This window comes from Trachypithecus francoisi, unplaced genomic scaffold, assembly GCF_009764315.1.
Source record: "Trachypithecus francoisi isolate TF-2019V2 unplaced genomic scaffold, Tfra_2.0 Lachesis_group6, whole genome shotgun sequence".
NCBI lineage: Eukaryota > Metazoa > Chordata > Mammalia > Primates > Cercopithecidae > Trachypithecus > Trachypithecus francoisi.
The window spans coordinates 60,176,147-60,185,719 of record NW_022681471.1 but is presented as its reverse complement, the minus strand read 5'-3'; the positions used below and the strand labels follow the sequence as shown (position 1 = coordinate 60,185,719).

General features: G+C 36.0%; 1 pseudogene across 1 annotated transcript; it reads left to right on the top strand.

Moving 5' to 3' along the window:
- Positions 1 to 7,315: 7,315 nt before the first annotated feature.
- LOC117077909 lies at positions 7,316 to 9,292 on the top strand (annotated as a pseudogene). Its single transcript, XR_004434865.1, has 2 exons — positions 7,316 to 8,516; positions 8,831 to 9,292. The product of XR_004434865.1 is annotated as an L-lactate dehydrogenase A chain-like (transcript).
- Positions 9,293 to 9,573: the final 281 nt, after the last annotated feature.

Here is a 9,573-nt window from a genome sequence, read left to right as displayed (position 1 = left end):
AGTAGCTGGGATTACAGGCACACACCACCATGTCCAGCTAATTTTTGTATTTTCAGTAGAGATAGGGTTTCACCATGTTGGACAAGCTGGTCTCGAACTCCTGACCTCTGGTGATCTGCCCACCTTGGCCTCCCAAAGTGCTGTGATTACAGGCGTGAACTACTGTGCCCATCCCTAAAGTAGTATTCTTAAAGGAGAAAAAATAAAATTAAAAAAAAAACAGTCAAATCAAAAATAAGTTCAAGAACAGTTAGAAGAAGTAGTCTACCCAAATGAGAAGAAACCATAAAAGTAATACTGGTAATATGACAAAACAGGGTTGTATAACACCCTGAAAAGATTATACTAGGTTCCCAGAACTGGATCCAAATCAAGATAAAATTTTGGAAATACAAGATAAAGAATTCAGAAAGTTGATTATTACACTACTCATATATATATCAGAAAAAGATAAAAATCAACATAAATAGATAAAAAAACATTCAGGATTTGAATGAAAAAATGTTCTAGAGAGATAAATATCATCCAGAAAAAAAAAAAAAATCAGAACTTCTGGAAATGAAATACACACAAAGGGAATTACAAATGCAATGGAAAGTTTTATCATAGACTAGAGCAAGTAAAAGAAAGAATTCTAGAGCTTGAAGATACGGATTTTGAATTAACCCAATTGTACAAAGATAAAGAAATAAGAATCTAAAGAAATAAATAAAGTCTCATTAAAATGAGATTATATAAAATGAACCTAAGGATAATTGGTATTCCTACAGGAAAAGAGAAGGCTAAAAGTATGGAAGACTTACTTGAGTAAATAATTGAGGAAAACTTTCCTGGCTTTGCTAGAGATTTAGTTATTCAAATACAAAAAAGTTCAAAAAACTCCTGGGAAATTCATTGCAAAAAGATTTTCACCAAGGTACATAGTCATCAAGCTATCTAAAGTCATGATGGAAAAAAGTCAAAAGTCTATGAGACAGAAGCATCAGATAACTTATAAAGGAAAAGCTATCAGAATAGCAACAGTTTTTTCAGCAGAAACTTTACAAGCTGGAAGGGATTGGGATCCTATCTTTAGCCTCCTTAAAAAGAATAACTGTCAGGCGAGAATTTTGTATCCGGTAAAACAAAGTTTCATAAATGAAGGAGAAATAAAGTCATTTTCAGAGAAACAAGTGCTGAAGGAATTTGCCAGTACCAAACCAGCACTACAAGAAATGTTAAAAGCAATTCTACATCTCAAAACAAAGTTCGATATGCACGAAAATAGAACAGCTTGAAAGCACAAAACTCACAGGGCCTATAAATCAATAACAGAATTTTAAAAACAGGGTATCTATGTAACAACATGATGAAGAGAATAGTACCTCACTTCTCAATATTACTGTTGAATGTAAAAGGCCTAAATGCTTCACTAAACAAATACAGAAAGGCAGAATGGATAAAATATCATAAATCAAATATCAGCTGTCTTTAAGAGACTCACCTAACACATAAGGATTCATATAAACTTAAGGTAAAGATGGAGAAAGATGTTCCACACAAATGGAAACAAAAAATGAGCAGGAGGAGTCATTTATATATATATATATATATACACACACACATAGATATACACACACACATAGATATACATACATATACATATATACACATATACACATATATACACATATATACATATATACACATATATATATACACACATATAAAGCAGACATAAAGTAACAACAGTAAAAAAGAAAGACAAAGAAGATCATTATATAATGATAAAAGAATCAACCCAAGAAAAAATAGACTAATCCTAAATTTAAGTGCATCTAATACTGGAGCTCCATGATTTAGAAAACAATTAGTACCAGACCTAAAAATTAAGATAGAAAGTAACATTAATAGTGCGAGACTTCAATATTCCACTGACAGCCTGAGATAGATAATTGAGACAGAAAGTCAACAAGAAATAATGTACTTAAACTACACTTTAGACCAAAATAGTTTTAACAGCTGTTTACAATCTACTGAACAACTGCAGAATATACATTCATCTCATCGTCACATGAAACATTCTCCAAAATAGATCATTAATAGACTACAAAACAAGTCTCACTAAATTTAAGAAAATCAAAATTATATCAAGTATCTTCACAACCACAGTGGAATAAAATGATAAATCAAATCCAAAAGGAGCCCTTAAAACCATATAAATACATGGAAATTAATCTGTTCCTGAATAATTATTAGTTAACAATGAAATCAAAATGAAAATTTAAAACTATTTTAAATGAATGATAATAGTGACATAAGTGATAAAAACATCTGGGATACAGCTAAAGCAGTACTAAGAGGAAAGTTTATAGCATTAAATACCTACATCATAAAGTCTGAAAGAGAACAAATTGACAACCTAATATCACACTTAAAGCACCAGAGAAACAGGAACAAATTAAACACAAAGCCAGCAGAAGAAAATAAATAGAAAAAAATAACTACATAAAATGGAAAAAAAAATAGAAAAGATAAAGGAAACGAAAAGCTTATTCTTTGAAAGATAAACAAATTTGATAGACCATTATGACATTAGCCAAGAAAAGAGGAGAGAAGATGCAAATAAACTCAATTAGATATAAAACTGGAGACACTACAACCAATACCACAGACATATAAAAGATAATTAAACACTACTATGAACACCTTTATGTGCACAAACGAGAACAACTACAGGAAATGGATAAATTCCTTGGAAATATACAACTCTCCTAGATTAAATCAAGAAGAAATAGAAAACATGAACAGTCCAGTAACAAGCAGCGAGAGAGAATGAGTAATAAAACAATTGGAAACAAAAAAAGAAAAGCCCAGGAATAGATAGATTCACAGTTGGTTCTCCAGATATTCAAAGAAAAATTTGTACCAGTCTTACTGAAAATACTCCAAATGACTGAGAAAAAGAAAATCCTCCCTAAATCATTCTATGAAGCCAATGTTACTCTAATTACAAAACCAGAAAAGGACATAAGAAAGAAAGAAAACTACAGATCAATATCCCTGGTGAACATAGATGCAAAATCCTCAACAAAATACTAGCTAACATTCCAATAGCACATCAAAAAAATAATAGATAATGATTGAGGATAGTTTACCACATGCAAGTAAATAATGTGTTATGTAGCATAAACAGAATTAAAAACAAAAGCCACATGATTATCTCAATAGATACAAAAAAAAATCACTCAATAAAATTCAACATCTTTTTAGGATAAAAACCCTCAAAAAACTAGGCATATAAGGGACTTACTTCAAAATAATACAAGCTATATATAACACACCTACAGCCAACATCATCCTGAATGGGGAAAAGTTGAAAGCATTCCCCCTGAGAAATGGAAGAAGACAAGGATGCCCACTTTCACCACTTATATTCAACATAGCACTGGAAGTCCCAGCCAGAACAATCAAGCAAGATAAAGAAATGAAGAGCATCCAAACTGGAACAGAGGAAGTTAAACTATCACTGTTCACTGATGATATGATCATACACCTAGAAAATGCTAAAGATTCCTCCAAAAGATTCTTAGATGTGATCAATGAATTCAGTAAAGTCTCAGGTTATGAAATCAATGTACACAAATTAGTAGCACTGCACACACGAACAATGACCAAGCTGAGAATTAAATAAAGAATTCAATACCTTTTACAAGAGGTGCAAAAAATTAAATACCTAGAAATATACTTAACAATGTGATGAAGGATCTCTACAAAGAAAACTACAAAATGCTGCTAAAGAAAATCACCAATGACACAAACAAATGAAAACACGTCTCATGCTCATGGATGGGAAGAATCAATATTGTGAAAATAACCATATGTTTCAAAGCAATCTACAGCTTCAGTGCAATTCCCATTAAAATACCATCATCATTTTTCTCAGAACTAGAATAAACAATCCTAAAATTCACATGGAATCAAGAAAGAACCAGAATGGCCAAAGCAATACTAAGCAATAAGAACAAATCTGAAGGCATCACATTACCAGACTTTAAATTACACTGCAAGGCTGTAGTTACAAAAAAAAGCATGGTAGTTCTATAGAAATAGGCACTTAGATTAATGGAACAGAACAGAGAACCCAGAAATAAGGTCAAATATGTACAGCCAACTGATCTTTGACAAACCATACAATAGCATATATTGGGAACAGAACACCCTATTCAATAAATGGTGCTGGAAAAATTGGCAAGCCGCGTGTAGAAGTATGAAATTGGATCCCCATCTCTCACCTTATACAAAAATCAACTAAAGAACTTACAACTAAGACATGAGGCCATAAAAATTCTAGAAAATAACATCAGAAAATCTTCTGGACATTGGCCTAGGCAAAGAATTTATGACTAAGACCCAAAATGCAAATGGAACAAAAACAAAAATGAATAAATGAGACCTAATTAAACTAAAACGTGTCTGCACAACAAAAGGAATAATCAACAGAGTAGACCGACAACCAACAGAATGAGAGAAAATATTTGCAAACCATGATTCTGATGACAAACTAGTATCCAGAATCTACAAGAATCTCAAGCAAATTGGCAAGAAAAAAAGAAAACAAATAATCCTATAAAGTAGGCAAATGATATGAATAGACATTTCTCAAAAGAAGATACACAAATGGCCAACAGACATATGAAGAAATTTTCAACATCACTAATTATCAGGGAAATGCAAAATAAAATCACAATGTGATACTACCTTACTTCAGCAAGAATGGCCATTATTAAAAAGTCAAGAAACAATAGATGTTGGCATGGATGAGGTAAAAAGGGAGCACTTATACACTACTGTGTATAGTGTGAATTAGTACAACCTCTACGAAAAACAGTATGGAAATTCCTTAAAAGAGCTAAAAGTAGATCTACTATTTGATCCAGCTATCCCACTACTGGGTATCTACCCAAAGGAAAAATAGTCATTATATGAAAGAGTCCCATGAACACATATGTTTGCAGTTCACAACCACAAAGATGTGAAACCAACCTGCCTATTGACCAATGAGTGAACAAAAAAAAATGTGGTATATATACACTGTGAAATACTACACAGTCATAAAATTAAATGAAATAATGTCTTTTTCAGCAACTTGAATGGACCTGGAGGTCCTTATTCTAAGTGAAGTTATTCAGGAATAGAAAATCAAACACCATATGTTTTCACCTATAAGTGGGAGCTAATGTGTGAGAACAGAAAGCCATATAGAGTAATATAATGGGCTTTGGGGACTCTGGCAGGGGACAGGAGTGAGAAATAAGAGACTACTTATTAAGTACATTGTGCACTGCTCACATGATGGGCATACTAAAATCTCAGAATTCACCACTACAGAATTCATTCATGTAACCAAAAACCACTCATACCTTAAATACATTGAAATAAAAAGAAGAAAACGGATTATGTATATAAATAGGTTGCAGTTACTTTCTTCTGAAGTTCATGTTATCTAGCTTCAGTTTGCAGGGCTGTAAGAAAAAACGTCTTAAGTTTTAGTGACTTCGAATTAGGAAAAATGGGGGAAAGGGAAAATAAAGGAGGAGAAATGTTGAAAACATTATTTTGGAGACTTGTTGCCAGGAAAAATTTTGGGATTTAGTCTAAATTGTAGAAAATAATAAGCGGATAAACACCGGACAAAGCAAGAATCTAATAACAGGTGTACTATCGTTCATTTTGAAACATAGCTTTTCTTTCTTCAATTTCACTGTTTTATTAAGGATAAAATCATAGTAGTACCAAGTTATTTGTAAAACAACTTTTAGTCTTATTTTACTTCACTTGATGACTTGTGTAAAGTGCAGCAAGGATAATTATTTGCCATGTAAGCTTTCTCTCTCTCTCTCTGTCTCTCACATCAATTGGCTTTGCTGGAACCTTTTCCGCAAGGGATCTAAGTTTAGACCTTTTTAAAAGCTTCAAGCCCAGTCAAAGATTTATCTGTAGCTGAAGACACCGGTATACATTGGGTGAATTTCTCTCTTTGTGAGGCCCCTAGGATACTTGGGGTTCCTGGGCCTGTCACAAAGTGAAATTATTTACAAACCAAAGGTCAGGACCATGTCCCCAGGGCAAATTTGCATCCTCCCTATAGGACAATAGCTGATGTGATCTTGAAAATGTCACCTCCTGGTTGGAGGACAACCAACACAAAACCAGTGCACTAAATAAAAACACAACCAAGGACCCTCACAGAGTCCACTTCGTACACCTGCTTCCTCCACCAGAGCAGGTGCTGGTATCCATGGCTGCAAGACTTGAAGATGGATCACATCACAGGACTCTTTGTAGACACTCCCCAGTACCAGCCCGAAGCCCAGTAGCTCCACTGGGTGGCTAGACCTGGAAGATCAAGAATTATCACTACAGTTCGGCGCTCAGGAAACCCCATTCCTAAAAGAAAAGGGAGAACACCACATCAAGAGAGCAGGCTCAGGGTCTACTCAGCAGACTTGTTCTCTGAGCCTGCCCCAGTGCTAGGTTGAGCCTATTGGCCTGAGGCCCCAGACCAGCCCCAATGCCCGACTAATGCCCACAGCCGTTATCAGGCCAACAACTGCAGACCCAGACTTTAGGTTGGCCCTTGCATATACAGAGTTCAGGCTAATTAAGCACCAAGTCAGAACCTGAGGCCCCAGGCTGTTGGCCTGTTTTAGTGTTATGTTGGCACAACTGGCCTCAAATATTAGGTGGGCTCCTGTGGATACAGGTGTCGAGAAATTCTTCAAGCTCAAAGAAGGAAGCTAATTAGTAACACAAAAACATATGAGAGTATAAAGCTCTGGTAAAAGTAAGCAAACAGTCTAATTCAGAATATCCTAATAATGTAATGGTAGTGTTATCATATATAACAGTAGCATGAAGGTTAAAAGATTCAACCTATTAAATAATAATAGCTATCACAATGTGTTAAGGAATACAAAATATAAAAACACACGAGCTGTGACACCAAAAATTTAAAATATGCGTGGATGGCGGAGTAAAAATGTAGAGTATTTTTATGCAACCAAAGGTAAGTTGTCATTAGCTTGAAACAGCCTGCTATAAATATAAGATTTTTTATATAAATCTCATGGTAATCACAAAATGAAACATATAGTAAACTAACAAGAGGTAAAAATTAAGCTATCAAATTATAGTCCTAGAAATAATAACGTAATCCCAAAGGAAGACAGTAAGAGCGAAGAAAAGGAACAAATGATCTACAAAATAACTAGAAAAAATTAACGAAATGGCAATAGCAGGTCCTTACCAAGAAATAATTACCCTGGGTGCTGCAGCCGCTGCCGCCGATTCCGGATCTCATTGCCGCGTGTCGCGGACGACCGCCTGACGTGCATTATCGATTCCTTTTGGTTCCAAGTCCAAAATGGCAACTCTCAAGGATCAGCTGATTCATAATCTTCTAAAGGAAGAACAGACTCCCCAGAATAAGATTACAGTTGTTGGGGTTGGTGTTGTTGGCATGGCCTGTGCCATCAGTATCTTAATGAAGGACTTGGCAGATGAACTTGCTCTTGTTGATGTCATCAAAGACAAATTGAAGGAAGAGATGATGGATCTCCAACATGGCAGCCTTTTCCTTAGAACACCAAAGATTGTCTCTGGGAAAGACTATAGTGTAACTGCAAACTCCAAGCTGGTCATTATCACGGCTGGGGCACGTCAACAAGAGGGAGAAAGCCGTCTTAATTTGGTCCAGCGTAAGGTGAACATCTTTAAATTCATCGTTCCTAATGTTGTAAAATATAGCCCGAACTGCAAGTTGCTTATTGTTTCGAATCCAGTGGATATTTTGACCTACGTGGCTTGGAGGATAAGTGGTTTTCCCAAAAACCGTGTTATTGGAAGTGGTTGCAATCTGGATTCAGCCAGATTCCGTTACCTGATGGGGGAAAGACTGGGAGTTCACCCATTAAGCTGTCATGGGTGGGTCCTTGGGGAACATGGAGATTCCAGTGTGCCTGTATGGAGTGGAATGAATGTTGCTGGTGTCTCCCTGAAGACTCTGCACCCAGATTTAGGGACTGATAAAGATAAGGAACAGTGGAAAGAGGTTCACAAGCAGGTGATTGAGAGTGCTTATGAGGTGATCAAACTCAAAGGCTACACATCCTGGGCCACTGGACTCTCTGTAGCAGATTTGGCAGAGAGTATAATGAAGAATCTTAGGCGAGTGCACCCAGTTTCCACCATAATTAAGGGTCTCTATGGAATAAAGGATGATGTCTTCCTTAGTGGTCCTTGCATTTTGGGACAGAATGGAATCTCAGACCTTGTGAAGGTGACTCTGACTCCTGAGGAAGAGGCCCGTTTGAAGAAGAGTGCAGATACACTTTGGTGGATCCAAAAAGAGCTGCAATTTTAAAGTCTTCTGATGTCATAGCATTTCACTGTTTAGGCTACAACAGGATTCTAGTTGGAGGTTGTGCATGTTGTCCTTTTTATCTGATCTGTGATTAAAGCAGTAATATTTTAAGATGGACTGGAAGCCGGGCGCGGTGGCTCAAGCCTGTAATCCCAGCACTTTGGGAGGCCGAGACGGGCGGATCACGAGGTCAGGAGATTGAGACCATCCTGGCTAACACAGTGAAACCCCGTCTCTAATAAAAAATACAAAAAACTAGCCAGGCGAGGTGGCGGGCGCCTGTAGTCCCAGCTACTCGGGAGGCTGAGACAGGAGAATGGCGGGAACCCGGGAGGCGGAGCTTGCAGTGAGCTGAGATCCGGCCACTGCACTCCAGCCTGGGCAACAGAGCAAGACTCCGTCTCAAAAAAAAAAAAAAAAAAAAAAATGGACTGGGAAAAGCATTAACTCCTGAAGTTAGCAATATGAATGGTTTGTGAAATCCACTGCTATATCCTGATGCTAGATGGTATTAATCTTGTGTAGTCCTAAACTAGTTAGTGTGAAATAGTTCTGACGCACCACTGCCAATTCTGTACATGCTGCATTTGCCCCTTGATCCAGGTGGATGTTTACTATGTGTTATATAATTTCCTGGCTCCTTCACTGAACATGCCTAGTCCAACATTTTTTCCCAGTAAGTCACATCCTGGGATCCAGTGTATAAATCCAATATCATATGTCTTGTGCATAATTGTTCCAAAGGATCTTATTTTGTGAACTATATATATCAGTAGTGTACATTACCATATAACATAAAAAGATCTACATATAAACAATACAACCAACTATCCAAGTGTTATACCAACTAAAACCCCCAATAAACCTTGAACAGTGAAAAAAAAAAAAGAAATAATTACCCTGAATGTAAATGAATTAAATTCTCTAATCAAAAGATATAGAGAAGCTGAGTGAGTAAAAAAAAAAAAAAAAAGACTCAACCATGTACTGCACACAAGAAACTCACTTAACCTGTAATTACACACGTAGACTAAAAGTGAAGAGAAGAAAACAGATAGTCCATGTAAATGAAAAAAGAGAACAGTGATAGCTATGCTTATATAAGATAAAATAAACTTTAAGTCAAAAACTGTAAAATGATACAAAGGGTTATTATATAATTATGAAGA